The sequence below is a fragment of the Schistocerca gregaria genome, chromosome 9, assembly GCF_023897955.1.
Source record: "Schistocerca gregaria isolate iqSchGreg1 chromosome 9, iqSchGreg1.2, whole genome shotgun sequence".
In the NCBI taxonomy this organism is placed as follows: Eukaryota; Metazoa; Arthropoda; class Insecta; order Orthoptera; family Acrididae; genus Schistocerca; species Schistocerca gregaria.
Genome location: NC_064928.1, coordinates 200,444,297 through 200,464,002, shown reverse-complemented (window position 1 = coordinate 200,464,002; position 19,706 = coordinate 200,444,297). Strand labels below are relative to the sequence as shown.

Sequence of the window (19,706 nt, the reverse complement as noted above, 5' to 3'; positions counted from 1 at the left end):
CCAACACACATTTCGCATAATGACCACGAGGAAAAGAAGAGAGAAATTAGGACTCGTACGGAAGGTTTTAGACAGTTGTTTTTCCTTCGCTATGCACCGCACGGTGGCTTGTTTACGTACGTAGGTGTAGGTGGAGAAATGCACAGTAGACAACTGTCAAAACGCATGCGAATTTGACGCGGTCGGCCAAACGGTAAGAACCACTGGAAACACGCGAGACTCAGACTCCATAGGCGCTGCAGTCGACTCACTTTGCAAGAGTAATCGACTGAGACGAAGTCGCCCGTGTAAAGGCCGCTTAATGCCTATCCGCCGGCCGCCGCTGTGGCTCGATCGGTGTTGTGTCTGTTGGCGGCGAGCAGCGAGAGGCTATAGCTGCTCGTTACGTCACGGGGAGGGCCGTTCCTTTGTTCTGTTCCACCGGGTCACGGCCGACACCAAGGCTGGGCGTGCTGGCGCGGAAAAGTGACCACCTCATCTCATCCCAGTTGTCTCTAACTGCCTCTATTTACATACATGTTACAAGGGTTCTGTGGCTCCGATCCTTCCCAAGATACACTTTGGCTCAAGAACCTTGCATAAGCCGCATTGGATTAGGTAATGACTTATCGGCATTTGAAGCTTTCAGGTGCCCAATGACGCGGAGTAGCCATGTATGGAAGTGAAACATGGACGATAAATACACTCCTGGAAATGGAAAAAAGAACACATTGGCACCAGTGTGTCAGACCCACCATACTTGCTCCGGACACTGCGAGAGGGCTGTACAAGCAATGATCACACGCGCGGCACAGCGGACACACCAGGAACCGCGGTGTTGGCCGTCGAATGGCGCTAGCTGCGCAGCATTTCTGCACCGCCGCCGTCAGTGTCGGCCAGTTTGCCGTGGCATACGGAGCTCCATCGCAGTCTTTAACACTGGTAGCATGCCGCGACAGCGTGGACGTGAACCGTATGTGCAGTTGACGGACTTTGAGCGAGGGCGTATAGTGGGCATGCGGGAGGCTGGGTGGACGTACCGCCGAATTGCTCAACACGTGGGGCGTGTGGTCTCCACAGTACATCGATGTTGTCGCCAATGGTCGGCGGAAGGTGCACGTGCCCGTCGACCTGGGACCGGACCGCAGCGACGCACGGATGCACGCCAAGACCGTAGGATCCTACGCAGTGCCGTAGGGGACCGCACCCCCATTTCCCAGCAAATTAGGGACACTGTTGCTCCTGGGGTATCGGCGAGGACCATTCGCAACCGTCTCCATGAAGCTGGGCTACGGTCCCGCACACCGTTAGGCCGTCTTCCGCTCACGCCCCAACATCGTGCAGCCCGCCTCCAGTGGTGTCGCGACAGGCGTGAATGGAGGGACGAATGGAGAAGTGTCGTCTTCAGCGATGAGAGTCGCTTCTGCCTTGGTGCCAATGATGGTCGTATGCGTGTTTGGCGCCGTGCAGGTGTGCGCCACAATCAGGACTGCATACGACCGAGGCACACAGGGCCAACACCCGGCATCATGGTGTGGGGAGCGATCTCCTACACTGGCCGTACACCTCTAGTGATCGTCGAGGGGACACTGAATAGTGCAGGGTATATCCAAACCGTCATCGAACCCATCGTTCTACCTTTCCTAGACCGGCAAGGGAAGTTGCTGTTCCAACAGGACAATGCACATCCGCATGTATCCCGTGCCACCCAACGTGCTCTAGAAGGTGTAAGTCAACTACCCTGGCGAGCAAGATCTCCGGATCTGTCCCCCATTGAGCATGTTTGGGACTGGATGAAGCGTCGTCTCACGCGGTCTGCACGTCCAGCACGAACGCTGGTCCAACTGAGGCGCCAGGTGGAAATGGCATGGCAAGCCGTTCCACAGGACTACATCCAGCATCTCTACGATCGTCTCCATGGGAGAATAGCAGCCTGCATTGCTGCGAAAGGTGGATATACACTGTACTAGTGCCGACATTGTGCATGCTCTGTTGCCTGTGTCCATGAGCCTGTGGTTCTGTCAGTGTGATCATGTGATGTATCTGACCCCAGGAATGTGTCAATAAAGTTTCCCCTTTCTGGGACAATGAATTCACGGTGTTCTTATTTCAATTTCCAGGAGTGTAGTTTATACAAGAAGAGAATAGAAGCTTTCGAAATGTGGTGCTACAGAAGAATGCTGAAGATTAGATAGGTAGATCACATAACTAATGAGGAGGTATTGAATAGAATAGGGGAGAAGATAAGTTTGTGGCACAACTTTTGTGGCACAACTTGACTAGAAGAAGGGATCGGTTGTTAGGACATGTTATGAGGCATCAAGGGATCACCAATTTAGTACTGGAGGGTAAAATTCGTAGAGGGAGACCAGGAGATGAATACACTAAGCAGATTCAGAAGGATGTAGGCTGCTGTAGGCACTGGGAGATGAAGAAGCTTGCACAGGATAGAGTAGCATGGAGAGCTGCATCAAACCAATCTCAGGACTGAAGACAACAACAACAACAACAACAACAACAATGACGCAAAGCAAAATGTAATGTAATAAATATGTAATGTACTGAATCGACTGTGAGAAAGCAAAGTGGCAAATATGTTATCTGAGAGACTGTATGATAATTATATCGTTGACTCGGAATATTACTCTCTCTGTGGTTTACTCGTGACTAAGGGCAATTAGAGTTTTCTGTTCGCATCTTTTGACGTTATGTGGAGAATTGTACAAGAGACAATAAACCGTTATTATTTCATGAGAACAAAGGTGGGCGTCACGACCTTTATTAGTATTTTTGGAAGTATTGAAATAGCAGAATTGTTTCAGATTGAATGCGACGTGTACGGGAAGAGACGTGGACAACAGCACTCGAACCTGCAACCTCATTTATGAATAGCTGCTAAAAGTATCCAGCCGTCTCTCCCAAGACTCTTCATACGCGCAACAAACAGTAATTCTTTTAACAGTACTATCGGAGACAATTTTATCACGTTGTTACGACCTTTTACTGCGAGCGTAATACATGGACAACAGACAAACAAAAAATAGACAAACACATTAAAGAATCTACCACAAAAGTCTCCATTTTATCAGTGGATAGCACACTGGACTCGCGTTTGGAAAGACGACGGTTCAAACCCGTGTCCGGCCGTCCTGATTTACGTTTTCCGTAATTTCCCTAAATTGCTTCAGACAAATACCAGGATGGTTCCTTTGAAAGGGTACGGCCGACTTCGTTCTCCATCTTTCCCTAATCCGATGGGACCGATGACCTCGCTGTTTGGTCTCCTCCCCCAAATCAACCAACCAACAAATAATTTTATCAGGATTACTGTGGTGTAGTGGGACCCGCCAGGTTAGCCGAGAGCGCTAATGCGCTGCTTCCTGGACTCGGGTAGGCGCGCCAGCCCCGGATCGAATCTGCCCGCCGGATTAACGACGAGGGCGTGTGTGCCGGCCAGCCTAGATGTGGTTTTTCGGCGGTTTTACACATCCCTCTAGGTGAATACCGGGCTGGTCCCCACGTCCTGCCTCAGTTACACGACTCACAGACATTTGAAACACATCCGCACTTCTCCATGATTTACACTGGATGCAGGCAGACGGCTGGTTCAAATGGCTCTGAGCACTATGGGACTTAACTTCTGAGGTCATCAGTCGCCTAGAACTTAGAACTACTTAAACCTAACTAACCTAAGGACATAAAACACAACCATGCCCGAGGTAGGATTCGAACCTGCGAGAATTTCATTCTGAAAACATACCAGAGGCTGTGGCTAAGCCATGTCTCCGCAAAATCCTTTCGTCCCTAAGTGCTAGTCCTGCAACTTCCGCCGGTAGGAGCTGAGGTACTGGCAGAAGTAAAGCTGTGAGGACGGGCCGTGAGTCGTGGTTAGGGAGTTCAGTCGGTAGAGCACTTGCCCGCGAAAGGCAAAGGTCCCGAGTTCGAGTCTCGTTCTGGCACACAGTTTTAATCCACGGAGAAGTCTCATGCAAAAGACTGAGATATATGACAAAGAATCAAGAAGTGATAGTCTCAGTCACCTACAAATGGAAAAGAAAATGTACAAGTTAGTTTTTTAGCAGACTTCACTTCCAAACAAGACCATCTTCAATTGAAGTACACATGCAAATGAAATCTATTCCACTACTTGTACAATAATGTTCATGCAGATGATTTTTCTCGTTGTTCCACTTACTTTCAAGTGTAAAGGAAGATGCTTACTTTTCTGGCAGTGAATTTTAATTTTTTGCAAAAATTACAACATACTTCCCACAACCCGCAAATTTACTTACTACTGGGAGAGCTTCTACTTAAATACTTTTTTGTAACACATACAGATATGCAAATAATGAGCATGAAGCTGGCAAATTCTCACTCACACGGAAAGAAAAGATCATCGGTTTCCAAAATTTGCTATAAATGGACCAGATAAAGGAGAGCCTGCTTTGTCATCGCTGGGTCATGCTGGCATACAGTGAAGTGCTGGCATAAGCACACCCACGTTCAGAGCTACCCAGACTGTATTCATTCAGTATTTGATGATGAGAGCAATGAACGACTTCCCTCAAATATCATACATAAATACAAACTTTCACGTAGTTTTTTCTATTGCTGACACAAACCCGTAAAATTGTGAAAAGAAAAATACTTATCGCTTACTATATTTCTCGCTGTTCATTCAGTACAACTATAGTATCAGGTATAACGCTTCAAATTATTGTTTTTTTTACTACGCTCTGTTCGCAACACGTTTTGCAGACAGTCCCCACATATGCCACTACTTGTACTTGCAGAATTAGATCGTTCTACGACACACAATTCAGGAGGTGGTGGTGGTGATTTTTTTCAGTCCGAAGATTGGTTTGATGCAGCTCTCCATGCTACTCTATCCTGTGCAACGCTCTTCATCTCTGAACCTACATCGTTTTGAATATGAAATATATTCATCTCTTGGTCTTCCTCTACAATTTTAACCCCTCCTTCCCTCCCTACACACACACACACACACACACACACACACACACACACACACACACACACACAAACACACACACACACACACACACACACACACACACACACACACACACATCCCTCCAATACCGAACTTGTGACTCCTTGATGTCGCAGAGTGTGTCCTCTCAACTGATCCATTCTTCTTAGTCGCGTTGGGCCACAAATTTCTCTTCTCCCCAATTTTGTTCAGGGCCCCTCATTAGTTACGTGATCGACACAGCTAATCTTCAGCATTCTTCTGTAGGCCTGCATTTCAAAAGCTTTTATTCTCCTATTGTCTAAACCATGCCGCGCCGAATTAGCCGAGCGGTCCAAGGCGCTGCAGTCAGGAACTGTGCGGCAGGTTTCGACGGAGGTTCGAGTCCTCCCTTGGGCGTGAGTGTGTGTGTGTGTGTGTGTGTGTGTGTGTGTGTGTGTGTGTGTGTGTGTGTGTGCAGAAAAGACTTCCAAACACTTAAATCAGTATTCGATGTTAACAAATTTATTTTCTTCAGAAACGCTTTCCTTGACATTGCCAGTCTATATTTATATCCTCTCTTCTTCGACCATCATCAGTTATTTCGCTGCCCAAATACCATTTCTCATCTACTACTTTAAGTGTCTCATTCCCTAATCTAATTCCCTCATCATCACCTGATTTTGTTTCAATTATCCTTGATCTGTTGTTGGTGGTGTTCGTCTTATTTCCTCCTTTCGAGACACCGTCCGTTCTGTTGAACTGCTGTTCCAAGTCCTGTGTTGTTGCTATGTGGCTGGAAAATCTCAAAATTTTTATTCCTTCTCCCTGAACTTTAATTCATTCTCCAAATTCTCCTTTGGTTTTCTTTACTGCTTGCTCAGTGTACAGCTGGAATAACATTGGCATTAGGCTACAAATCTCACTCCCTTCTCAAGGACTGCTTCCCATTTATGTCCCTCAGTTCTTAGAACTGGCATCCGATTCATGTACAAGTTGTAAACAGCCTATCGCCTCTGTACTCTATTATCAAAAGCTTTCTCTTAGTCTAAAAGTGCTATAAAAGCAGGTTTGCTATTCTTAATGTATCATCTAAGATGGGGTCAGTATTGCCTCGCACGTTCCTACGTTTCTCCGGTACTCAAATCGACCTTACCCGAGGTCGGCTTCTACCAGTTTTGCAACTCTTCTGTAAAGAATTTTGCAACATTTCAGGAGATATGATGTCATAAACATTGCAATGCCTGAGAAACTAGATTTACGAAAAACAGACTCATTTTATACATGGGAGATAGTGGGAGTTGGATTACTGGCGTCTACTTATCGCTTTATTTTTTGAGTTCAGAAGGCACCGCCTAGTCATAACACAATCTCGCAATGTGTCTTCGGAGCAAATAATTATGATTTACCCATTTTTTTTCTCTCAGTACTGTAAAGGAATTGTCTTTATTGCTCGTTACGTGTTGCTGCATATATTATACACATTAGTTTTAATCATAAGATCTACCATTTACGAAGTATGGAGTCGGATGCTTGGTTTCACCACCACATGCCAACACCATAAAATTTCAGCTCCCCCGCAGCGAAAAATTAAGCCATTCTAACAGCTGAGGCTAAATGGCACACTAGATAACTTCCGCAAGCGAGTGACGCCTTGTCTGGACACGTACCAGCAGCCGAGAACGAAAAGTCCACGTCACCGCCCTGGGAACTGAAAAAAAGTTACCGCAGAAGCCACACTAACCGGGCCGTTGTTTCCTGGAAGGCCAGTCACCGCGCGACCCTGCTAACGTCAACAAGCTGGCGCTACAAATGGAAACTTCACGTGAATCACCAGCTGGTACATCACGTCTACCTCCCCATTTCTCTGCTCGTGGTGAACATTCATCCGGGCTTCTCTTTTCCCCTCTTACTATACATTGCCGGTCATTATACTCCGAAACGCCAAAGAAACTTATATACGCATACGAATTCAAATACAGAGAAATCTGAACAGGCATGATAAGGCGCTGCAGTCGGCAACTCCTCTATAACACCAGTGTCTGCCGCAGTTGTTAGATCGGTTACTGCTGCTACAATGGCAGATTATCAAGATTTAACTGGATTTGAACGTCTTGTTATAGTCGGTGCACGAGAGATGGGACACAGCACCTCTGAGGTAGCTGATTTTCCCGTACGACAATTTCACGAGTGTTCCGTGAGTACCAGGAATCCGGTAAAACATCAAACCTCCGACACTGTTGCGGCCGAAGAAAGATCCCGCAAGAACGGGACCAACGACGGCCGAAGAGATCGTTCAACGTGATAAGTGCAACGCTCCTGCAAATTGTTGCAGGTTTCATGCTGGGCCATCAATGAAGTGTCAACGTGAGAACCATTCAACGAAACATCATCGATATGGGCTTTCAAAGCCGAAGGCCCACTTGTGTACCCTTGATGAGTGCACTACACAAAGCTTTACGCTTCGCCTGGGCCCGTCAACACCGACATTGGACTATTGATGACTGGAAACATGATGCCTGGTTGGACGAGTGCCGTTTCAAATTGTATCGAGAGGATGGACTTTTACGGGTATGAAGGCAACCTCATGAATCCATGGACCTTGTATGTCAGCTGGGGACTGTTCAAGCTGGTGGAGGCTCTGTAATGGTGTGGAGTGCGTGCCGATGGAGTGATATGAGACCCCTGATACATCTAGATACGACTCAGACAGGTGACACGTACGTAAGCATCCTGTCTGAACATTTGCATCCATTCACGTCCAATGTGAATTCCGACGAAATTGAGCAATTACAGCAAGACAATGCGACACTCCACATGCCCTGAATTTCTACAGAGTGGCTACAGGAACACACTTCTGAGTTTAAACACTTGCGCTAACCACCGAAGTCCCCAGATATGAACATTATTGAGCATAGCTGGGATGCCTTTCAACTTTTTGTTGAGAAGAGATGTCCATCCTCTCGTTCTCTTACTGATTTATGAAAGCCCTGCAGGATTCATTGTGTCAGAAAAACTGAGCTAACAGCTACTTATTGGCAGAGCAAATAACGGAACGGCAATAAATGACAGCCAATAATAGAGAGAAATAAAAAATGATTAGACAGTGGGGAAACGATCGAATGTTTCCGCTCTAAATAATCAGAGCCCGACCGCATCGACTGTTTTAATTCGGTTGTTCCCGTCGCTATATTTAACGCTAATATTCTAATTAAACGTTCATTCTAGATGTTGTAGTAGACTTAGTGGAAACGTAGTATGTTCGGCACTAAGTTCGAGACCATAGTTGACAAATAAAAATATTCGCCCAACGTGGGGCTCGAACCCACGACCCTGAGATTAAGAGTCTCATGCTCTACCGACTGAGCTAGCCGGGCGCCTGACGACGTAGGACTCAAACTTCCTTTGAATCGTCTTCTACTAGCAGATATACGTTACATGTGAGCGTAACAAACTGGCGCGAACGCATACCGCACGAGCACGTGTTTCGGTGTGGTGAAAATCACGAGGCCAAGCGCGAAGTGATGTCATCATGCGCCACGGGTTACGCAACAGGAAAGACTGCGCCGCGCTCAAAGAGATGCGGCTACATACAATGACCGGGAACTACTGAACACCGAGTGCTTAATGGGACTCCACCAGGGCACAATTAGCGGCTTAACTTTTTCATCAGGTTACGTAACACAAGAGTGCAAATGATGTCGTACATAGTTTGTAGTATAGAAACCATCCTGTACATTTTAGTAGCTAGGAGCCGCTAGGATCATCTCGGTAACACTTCCCCGTCAGTTTCGCCAGGATCGCTTATAAATATTTTTACTCATTACCGGTTTTGACAGATCTGTGCTTTCATAATCAGATCTTGGAACATATTAACAGAAGTTCATAATCCTTACAAACTTGCACGCCACATAGCCATGCAAGATGACGCAACGTCACAATGTGCCTTGCAACTTTGTAAAGTTTATGAACTCCTGTTAATATGTTACAAAAACCCATGATGACAGCACAGATCTGTCGAAACCACTAATCAATAAAAAGAAAGCGTTCCTGGCGAACCTGGTTTTTTAGACTAATATAACAATTCAGATCGCTCCCAATAGCTGACACAACGTTGAACATAGATAATTTTTTATTTAAAGATCACATGTAATTTTTTAAAGTAATGTAAGCATTCAAAAGGCATTTTTATTTCAAATTGCTGCAATTTATATACAGCTGCTGCGAAAATGGCAACCACAAGGAACTTGTTACACAAATATTTCTAGCTGACAAACGCGGCAGGGTAATACCGAAAAAATTCCATTTCCATGTAATCGTGAAAACACCTTCGAAATTGTGAAACAGTCGTATAAAGAAATATGAGTAACGTACAAATGCATAATTACAGCATCCAAATTGAGAAACATAATATTCAAAATAAAAATTCTCTGCAACGTTTATCTGACTCAGAATTTGATTATAAACAATATTTCTAGTTACATTATGAATAAATACTTGAGCTAGCGACATAAAGGTGCCCCTGTGACTCGTTAATTCTGATGGGAAATTGATGTCTCACTGGAAACTGCAGTCTCTTGAAGTGAAAGGATAAATCTGTCACAGTAAGTGGCATTTCTTGGGCTATATCTAGCACCGTGATATAGTTGTGTACCTAAATTCCCACAGCATGTGTGGATACCGTCAGCAAAATGTTTTGCGAATATGCGAGGGTCGTTCTGTAATGCCCCACATTAAAAAAAAAAAGCCATTAATATACATAGACAAAAGGCCTTTTTGGTGTTTCACATTTGAAGTTTGTTCAGAGCGACAGTGGAATTTCGAACCGTTATGGCAGATGCCAGAGCAGTAGTACAGCGTCAAAATGGCGTCTACATACTAAACGTTTGTGTGCAGTGTAAGGCGATGCTGCAGTTGATGGGAGTAAATGTGGGCGGTGGATAAAAGAGTTATAGCCTCAGGAAATGCAGCAAGAGAGCTCCATGATCAGTCACGCTCGGGTTGGACATCGTTGCCTCATCCACCTAATGGTCCAGACCTGGCACTCTCGGTCTTCTTTGGGACGCTTGAACATTCTCTGCGGGGAACAAACTTTGAAGACGACACGAGTGTCACCCATGCAGTTAAAACATGGCTACGCCTCAGTGTGCGATTTGCAGGGGGGGATGGGGGGGGGGGATTTCCCCCCCTCTGCATCAGACCATCACCTCCTCTGGTTTTAGTTTATGCATGCCAACCTGGGTTGTTTATTTCCCAAGCACTGGAGTAAAACTTAACATATAATTTAAATTTGTGGAGCCAGACACTGGAAGTTTACTATTAATACTACTAATATGTTCGCTTATTAATTTTTAAAAAGTGTTATGTAGTAGTTAAGCATTTCGCAACATTTAGAATTAAATGACAAGACGACGCACGCCACATTTCCGTAGCATGCCACAATGTTGCAAGACGTCCCCAGCGTAAACGAGGCTTTAGAGCCACGTCTGTATTGTATGGTGGATGTGATTTGTTGCGTACGAAACTAAAACCTGCAATCGGATCCAAACGTCGTGCAAAACTGTGAAGAGGTGTCATCTTGCAGCAAGATAACGCTCGCCCACGTTCTGCCAGACGGACAGCCGACGAAATAAAGGAGTTGAGATTGGAGGTGCTGGAACATCTACCATACAGTCCAGACCTGACCCCAAGCTATTTTCATGTGTTTGAACCTTTAACGGAAGCACTACAGGAAAGAAAATTTGAAAGTGATGAAGACGTCATTGCTGCGGTGCAAAATTGGTTACAGATGCAAGCGATAAACGTATTTTCGGATGAAATTAAAAAAAATAAATCGTAAAACGTCGGGAAAACTGCATTGAAGTCCAGGGAGGTTAAGTAGAAAATTAAAGCATGTTTCGGTTTTCTGTCATCAGAATAAGTACAGCTTTTCACAAATGTGCCTTTACTTTTTGAATTCCTCTCGTATACCTGTACGTAGATCATTTTGTAAATAAGCTTTACCTATAATGTACTTTTAAAGATATAACAAGGGATGGCTTTTCTGATAGTGCATACGCGTGAATAGTGAGTTTCGGCATTAACATCTATTTATAAATAACTGTTTAACCATGGGTAACGCCACAGTCCAAGCTAGAAACATATATAATTATACTAACCCCCTAAGACGTCCCCCCCCCCCCCTACTGGTAAAAGCACAAATCGCACACCGCTACGCCTACAAGACAGGAGCTTTTCCCAGCACGAAACGATGCTCTTCCACAACGTTGGCGTGCGGCCATAGAACGTGATGGAGACTACATAGAAAAATAGGACATGGACAAGATATGTTGATGTATATTGTCATCAAATTCTGACTCTTAGCAATAAATACGCCCTGAGAAAAAAAATGTGGGGCATTACTTATTGAACGACCCTCTTAGATAATAGCAACGCCATGTGTGATACAGCAGTTTTTTCACGAATCTCACTGTTACGATGTTATACCTCCTGAACTATGATAGCCATTTGGTTCCTACCCCAACAGCGATGGCTGCCTGACAGTGAGGAAAATGTGTACGAAGTTTGGTTAAAATCGTTGCTGTGGTTCACGTGGAGATGTGTAACATCCATCCATCCATATATCCATTTCTATAATACTTAAGGTCCCCCCCCCCCCCTCCCTCTCGGAACCGAGGTGATGCAAAGCTTTTATTGATGTGTGTATGATGCCAGAAACACTGAGATGCGTGAAAAACTGTCGCATCATGCAGGACGTCTAAATTTATTATGCTTTGCTACTGACTCTGTGCTCGCAACAAATTTCGCAGAGTGTATCCACACATGCCGTTGATATACCTACACACAGACATCATTATACGACACAGTTCAGAAGATATGAGGCCATAAATACTAAGATGCGAGAAAAAATATTGCATCGTGCATGAAGTCTAATAGATTTTTCCTTACTGCTGGGACACTTCCGCAGCTTAGTCAACCTATGGAGATCTCTGACACCTGTCAGCGCTTCTAACACATTTCAACTACGTAGAGCAAGCCGCTGTAGGAAAAAACAGCTTTCGTCTGTAGAGCTGTGAAGAGGCATTGCCATGGAGATGTTTACAAAATGGTTCAAATGACTCTGAGCACTATAGGACTTAACATCTGAGGTCATCAGTGCCCTAGAACTTAGAACTACTTGAACCTAACTAACCTGAAGACATCACACACGTCCATGTCCGAGGCAGGATTCGAACCTGCGACCGTAGCAGTCGTGCGGTCCCAGACTGTAGCGCCTAGAACCGCTCGGTCACCACAGCCAGCAGATGTTTAAAAAACCGCGTTGTAGACACGCGAAGGGGCTGTACTTAAACATTGGTACATTATGCATATTTCTTTGAACGACTGTTTCATAATTTCAAAGGTGTTTCCTGGAATACGTGGAAATGCAATGTTTATCACATTACACTACAAACACCTTCATTTTTTCTTTCCGTTTCTAATAGACAAATGGCAACATGAATAAATGAGCAATCTCGGGTTTGTCAGGTAGTAATATAAAAATATCGATTTATTCCAGAAACGCTACGTTTTTCGAGTATTATCGAGTTATTATCAGTATCACTTTCTGGTTGTAGCAACAGCGAAAATGATATACCATAAGTAGGCCTGCTGTCACTTCCATTACTGACCGCAAAAATTCCGAACATTTGGGTGAAATCGGATTTTTTGCCGGACGCGTACAATCTGTCGACGATAAGTTGGCCAATGGGTAAGGTGTCAACACGGAAACATGGATGTGACAGAGGAAATATTTGCCCGTCCCTCTTTCAGATAACGCCAGCAAGCGAGCGCGTCGTACGAATCAGCAGCTGCGGAAAAAAGAAAAAGAAAATACCGTCACAAGCTGAAAAAATCTTTAACGGATGCAAAAGATGAAAAGCTACGTGATAGTCGGCGAAGTACATTTCATGACTTTTTAAGTTTTCACAAATAAATTACAGACTTAAAACTGTTAATGGAAATTTTCGCAGTAAAATAGACTGTAAACTGTCATTTATTACGTCTATAGTGGCATTTGTATTTGTAAGTGTCGCCAATTTACTCTTTTTGCTTCCAATTGCTTTTAATTGACTGTATGTCCGTTGGTATTAGTTGTGTGTGTGTGTGTGTGTGTGTGTGTGTGTGTGTGTGTGTATTTTTGCCGGCCGGGGTGGTCTAGCGGTTCTAGGCGCTACGGTCGCAGGTTCGAATCCTGCCTCGGGCATGCATGTGTGTGATGTCCTTAGGTTAGTTAGGTTTAAGTAGTTCTATGTTCTAGGGGACTGATGACCTTAGAAGTTAAGTCCCATAGTGCTCAGAGCCATTTGAACCATTTTTTGTGTATTTTTCCAGTTTTACACTTCTGGCAGGTATGGGATATGTGACCACGTATTGGAATATCTGTCCATTATATAACCCGTCATTGTAAACTATGAGTGTTTCGTTACACTAGCTTGCTCGTTTGGTAGTAGCTTCTCAGCCTTTGCTTTCTACGAGTGATAACTTTCTTTTTAAGTTATGAGTTGTCTTTCACTTTTCATTCGAACGGTTTTCGTGTCTTTGTCTGTTGTAATGAAAAAAATGACATAACTATCATGCGCTGTTTGCGCTGTTAGATCGTACACTGAAGAGCCAAGGAAACTGGTACACCTGCCTAATATCGTGCAGGGCCGCCGCGAGCACGCAGAAGTGCCGCAACACGACGTCGCATGTACTCGACTAACGTCTGAAGTAGTGCTGTAGGGAAGTGACACTAGATTCCTGCAGGGCTGTCCATAAATCCGTAAGAGTACGGGGAAGTGGAAATGTCTACAGAATAGCACGTTTCAAGGCCTACCAGATATGCTCAGTAACGTTCATTTGTGGGGAGTTTGGTGACCAGCGGAAGTATTCAAACTCAAAAGAGTGTTCCTGGAGCCACTATGTTGCAATTACGAACATTAATCTGCCAGGAAGTTTCATATCAGCGCACACTCCGCTGCAGAGTGAAAATCTCATTCTGGAAACATCCCCCAGGCTGTGGCTAAGCCATGTCTCCGCAGTATCCTTTCTTTCAGGAGTGCTAGTTCTGCAAGTTTCGCAGAAGAGCTTCTGTAAAGTTTGGAAGGTAGGAGACGGATACTGGCAGAAGTAAAGCTGTGAGTACCGGACGTGAGTCGTGCTTCGGTAGCTCAGTTGGTAGAGCACTTGCCCGCGAAAGGCAAAAGGTCCCGAGTTCGAGTCTCGGTCGGGCACACAGTTTTAATCTGCCAGGAAGTTTCATATCAGCGCACACTCCGCTGCAGAGTGAAAATCTCATTCTGGAAACATCCCCCAGGCTGTGGCTAAGCCATGTCTCCGCAGTATCCTTTCTTTCAGGAGTGCTAGTTCTGCAAGTTTCGCAGAAGAGCTTCTGTAAAGTTTGGAAGGTAGGAGACGGATACTGGCAGAAGCAAAGCTGTGAGTACCGGACGTGAGTCGTGCTTCGGTAGCTCAGTTGGTAGAGCACTTGCCCGCGAAAGGCAAAAGGTCCCGAGTTCGAGTCTCGGTCGGGCACACAGTTTTAATCTGCCAGAAAGTTTCATATCAGCGCACACTCCGCTGCAGAGTGAAAATCTCATTCTGGAAACATCCCCCAGGCTGTGGCTAAGCCATGTCTCCGCAGTATCCTTTCTTTCAGGAGTGCTAGTTCTGCAAGTTTCGCAGAAGAGCTTCTGTAAAGTTTGGAAGGTAGGAGGCGGATACTAGCAGAAGCAAAGCTGTGAGTACCGGACGTGAGTCGTGCTTCGGTAGCTCAGTTGGTAGAGCACTTGCCCGCGAAAGGCAAAAGGTCCCGAGTTCGAGTCTCGGTCGGGCACACAGTTTTAATCTGCCAGGAAGTTTCATATCAGCGCACACTCCGCTGCAGAGTGAAAATCTCATTCTGGAAACATCCCCCAGGCTGTGGCTAAGCCATGTCTCCGCAGTATCCTTTCTTTCAGGAGTGCTAGTTCTGCAAGTTTCGCAGAAGAGCTTCTGTAAAGTTTGGAAGGTAGGAGACGGATACTGGCAGAAGTAAAGCTGTGAGTACCGGACGTGAGTCGTGCTTCGGTAGCTCAGTTGGTAGAGCACTTGCCCGCGAAAGGCAAAAGGTCCCGAGTTCGAGTCTCGGTCGGGCACACAGTTTTAATCTGCCAGGAAGTTTCATATCAGCGCACACTCCGCTGCAGAGTGAAAATCTCATTCTGGAAACATCCCCCAGGCTGTGGCTAAGCCATGTCTCCGCAGTATCCTTTCTTTCAGGAGTGCTAGTTCTGCAAGTTTCGCAGAAGAGCTTCTGTAAAGTTTGGAAGGTAGGAGACGGATACTGGCAGAAGTAAAGCTGTGAGTACCGGACGTGAGTCGTGCTTCGGTAGCTCAGTTGGTAGAGCACTTGCCCGCGAAAGGCAAAAGGTCCCGAGTTCGAGTCTCGGTCGGGCACACAGTTTTAATCTGCCAGGAAGTTTCAGATTTCAAAATGTTCAAATGGCTCTAAACACTAAGGGATTTAACATCTGAGGTCATCAGACCCCTAGACTTTGAATTACTTACACCTAACTAAGGATATTACACACATCCATGCTCGAGGTAGGATTCGAATCTGCGACCGCAGCAGCAGCGCGCTTCCGGACTAAAGAGCCTAGAACAGCTCGGCCACAGCGGCCGACTGATGAAATTTCCTTGGGATGGTGGTGTCCTACAACCAATACAAGATGTGACACAAAGTCTTTTTAACTGTGTAATTGTGTCTCTCAACGATTTTGGACGATGTAAACAAATTATTCTATATATAGTGATTCTCAATCGGACATGGATAATAAACAGAAAAATAAAATAACATTTTGCTGTTCGCAGATGATAAGCTGTAGACTGCAACTTGGACCTAAAGCTACTAGCATAAACATCCAGTAGCTTCATGTGAGCTTTGTACACAAACGCGTACATCCAAAACAAACAACGTCCATCACCTTGTCAGATCTAGCGTCAAACAAAATTTCTCTCAAGCGTGTCAAACGTGTTTGACAAACACGTCAAACGGGGTCCCACGATGTGAAATATTTCGAACAACTTGTAAAGTTTGACAAATTGCGTGATCGCTAACTAGTGCCTTGCGGCCGGTGCGGAAGGACGCCGTAAACAGCGGTGGGACTTCCGTACACAGAGGGTAGAGGCGGACGTTTGGCAACGGTGGCGCACGGGTGCTCGAGGTCAGCCGCTTGCAAACTTGGCAGAGGGGGCCGCAGTCCGCGAGGTAGGGGCGCGAGATGCCGCGACGCAATACGGGCGCCGGCAGAAGGCATGCGGGCCGCGCGCGTGCGTCAGCCCGCCAACGCATTCCGTGACGCACCCTACCTCCTTATACGTCACTACAGAGCGCATCGCGCAAGGTACACTTACTTCGCTGCCGTTCGAACGTGGTTCGAGAATTCGTAAAAAAAGGAAGTACAAAATGTTTATACTAGAACAAATAAGCCCTCGGTCACAAACTTAATCAAAACTGACCAGGTTTCGACGCTAATATGAGCGTCGTCTTCAGAATTAGACTAACTGTTCTAAAACATATTAGGTATATAATACCTGAGTCGAAACAAGGCCCCCGGAGTAGACAACATTCCATTAGAACTACTGACAGCCTTGCGAGAGCCAGTCATGACAAAACTCTACCAGCTGGTGAGCAGGATGTATGAGACAGGCGAAATACCCTCAGACTTCAAGAAGAATATAATAATTCCAATCCCAAAGAAAGCAGCTGCTGACAGATGTGAAAATTACCGAACTATCAGTTTAATAAGTCACTGCTGCAAAATACTCACGCGAATTATTTACAGTAGAATATCAGTTTGGATTCCGTAGAAATGTTGATACTGACCTTACGACTTATCTTAGAAGAAAGATTAAGAAAAGGCAAACCTACGTTTCTAGCATTTGTAGACTTAGAGAAAGCTTTTGACAATGTTGACTCGAATACTCTCTTTCAAATTCTGAAGGTGGCAGGGGTAAAATACAGGGAGCGAAAGGCTATTTACAATTTGTACAGAAACCAGATGGCAGTTATAAGAGTCGAGGGACACGAAAGGAAAGCAGTGGTTGGGAAGGGAGTAAGACAGGGTTGTAGCCTCTCCCCGATGTTATTCAATCTGTATATTGAGCAAGCAGTAAAGGAAACAAAAGAATAATTAGGAGTAGGTATTAAAATCCATGGAGAAGAAATAAAAACTTTGAGGTTTGCCGATGACATTGTAATTCTGTCAGAGACGGCAAAGGACTTGGAAGAGCAGTTGAACGGAATGGACAGTGTCTTGAAAGGAGGATATATGATGAACATCAACAAAAGCAAAACGAGGATAATGGAATGCAGTCAAATTAAACCGGTGACGCTGAGGGAATTAGATTAGGAAATGAGACACTTAAAGTAGTAAAGGAGTTTTGCTATTTAGGAAGTAAAATAACTGATGATGGTCGAAGTAGAGAAGATATAAAATGTAGACTGGCAATGGCAAGGAAAGCGTTTCTAAAGAATAGAAAGCTGTTAACATCGAATATAGATTTATGTATCAGGAAGTCGTTTCTGAAAGTATTTGTTTGGAGTGTAGCCATGTATGGAAGTGAAACATGGACGATAACTAGTTTGGACAAGAAGAGAATAGAAGCTTTCGAAATGTGGTGCTACAGAAGAATGCTGAAGATAAGGTGGATAGATCACGTAACTAATGAGGAGGTATTGAATAGGATTGGGGAGAAGAGAATTTTGTGGCACAACTTGACTAGAAGAAGGGATCGGTTGGTAGAACATGTTTTGAGGCATCAAGGGATCACAAATTTAGCATTGGAGGGCTGCGTGGAGGGTAAAAATCGTAGAGGGAGACCAAGAGATGAATACACTAAGCAGATTCAGAAGGATGTAGGTTGTAGTAGGTACTGGGAGATGAAGAAGCTTGCAGAGGATAGAGTAGCATGGAGAGCTGCATCAAACCAGTCTCAGGACTGAAGACAATAACAATGCATTAATAAAAATAAAGTTTGTACTGACTGGAAAAGATGCAGTACGTACAAGTCACACATTAAAAAAGATCTGAGCCGGAAAGGCGACGTCATGAATAGTTGAGAGATGGCGAGCCGTGAAGGGCTGCTCGTACTGTGAACAAGGGTTGCGAGATGCAGTACTTACAAGTCACATATTAAAAAAGATCTAATCCGGAAAAGCGAGGTCATGAATAGTTGTGAAATGGCGAGGCGCTAAGGGCTTCTCATACTGTGAACAAGGGTTGAAAACCACAACATTGAGGATCATTTTGTCATTTTTCAATGTAATCTCCGCCCATCTCTACAGTTTTGGTCCATCTTTGAACAAGGGCATGTATCCCAGCACGGTAAAAATCACAGCTCTGCTTCCTAAGCCATTGACGCACGGATGTTTTGACGGCCTCCTCATCTTCAAAATGAATCCCACGATGAGCTTCTTTTAGTGGCCCGAACAGATGGAAGTCTGATGGTGCCAGGTCAGGGCTGTATGGGGGATGAGGCAAAACTTCCCATCCAATTTTGACAATCTCGTCAGAGGTGTGACGACTGGTGTGTGGTCTTGCATTGTCATGCAAAAGAAGAACATCTGCCATAGATTTTGTTGGGCGAACTCGCTGAAGACGTGCTTTAAGTTTTTTGAGGGTTGTGACGTATTGAACAGAATTTATTGTGCATCCCTGCTCCAAAAAATCAACCAGAATCACACCCTCTGTATCCCAGAAAACTGTTGCCATAACTTTCCCTGCCGATCGCACAGTTTTGAATTTGTTCTTCCTCGGCGAGCTTGTGTGACGCCACTCCATTGACTGCCTCTTTGATTCGGGTTCAAAAAAATGCACCCATGTTTCGTCTACGGTCACAATTTTTTTCAGAAACTCATCTCCCTCCAAACGGAAGCGCTGCAAGTGTTGGGAGGCTATTGTTTTCCTTGCCTCTTTATTCTGATCGGTTAACATTCTTGGAACCCACCGTGCACAAACTTTTGAGTACCCCAATTGTTTAATAATCGTGATCACACTGCCTTTACTAAGAGAAATAATGCGACACACTTCATCTGCAGTCACCCGACGGTCACCACGAATGATGTCATCAACTTGCTGAATGTTGTGTGGAGTCACTGCACTCACCGGCCTGCCGCTCCGCTTTTCGTCAGTCAACGGTGTTTGCCCTTCAGCTTCCTTACAACGACGAACCCATCGTCTAACAGTGCTGACATCCACTGTCACAACACCATACACCTTCTTCAGTCTTTCATGAATGCGTATGGGCGTTTCACCTTCTGCATTCAAGAATTCAATCACACAACGCTGTCTCAAACGAACATCGATGTCGGCCATCTTACAAACTTCTGCTGTGCTGCCACCTGTTGACACAGAAAGTTACTACTGCAGTGGATTGCAGAAGGTTTGAGGAATGGCGCCAAATTCAAATTTTTCACTTAACTTAAATTTTTTAAGTAGAAAAAAAATGGGAGGCATTACTTTTTGACCGACCCTCGTAGTTAAGGCTCACCAGCCACCTGACGATCTTCTTCTGTGCGAATGCACAAACAGTGCCCGGACTCTTTACGGGAATCGGCAACGCGCCGCGAGTAATGAGTATAATGGGCCAGGAGCACTACGAATGTAGTGCGGGACAGTACGTTGAGAATGTGGGTTTCGCGGGAGGCGTGCCAGAGATAAATCCCTGCAGTCGCGCTATCCTCTGTGTCCTC

General features: G+C 45.1%; 1 protein-coding gene and 1 non-coding gene across 2 annotated transcripts in view; both read right to left on the bottom strand.

Moving 5' to 3' along the window:
- LOC126292035 (amyloid-beta-like protein) overlaps positions 1–19,706 on the bottom strand; it is a 1,795,419-nt gene that overhangs the window by 120,357 nt on the left and 1,655,356 nt on the right. The window lies entirely within an intron of this gene.
- Trnak-cuu (transfer RNA lysine (anticodon CUU)) lies at positions 8,256–8,328 on the bottom strand. Its single transcript has one exon. It is a non-coding gene; the product is annotated as a tRNA-Lys (tRNA).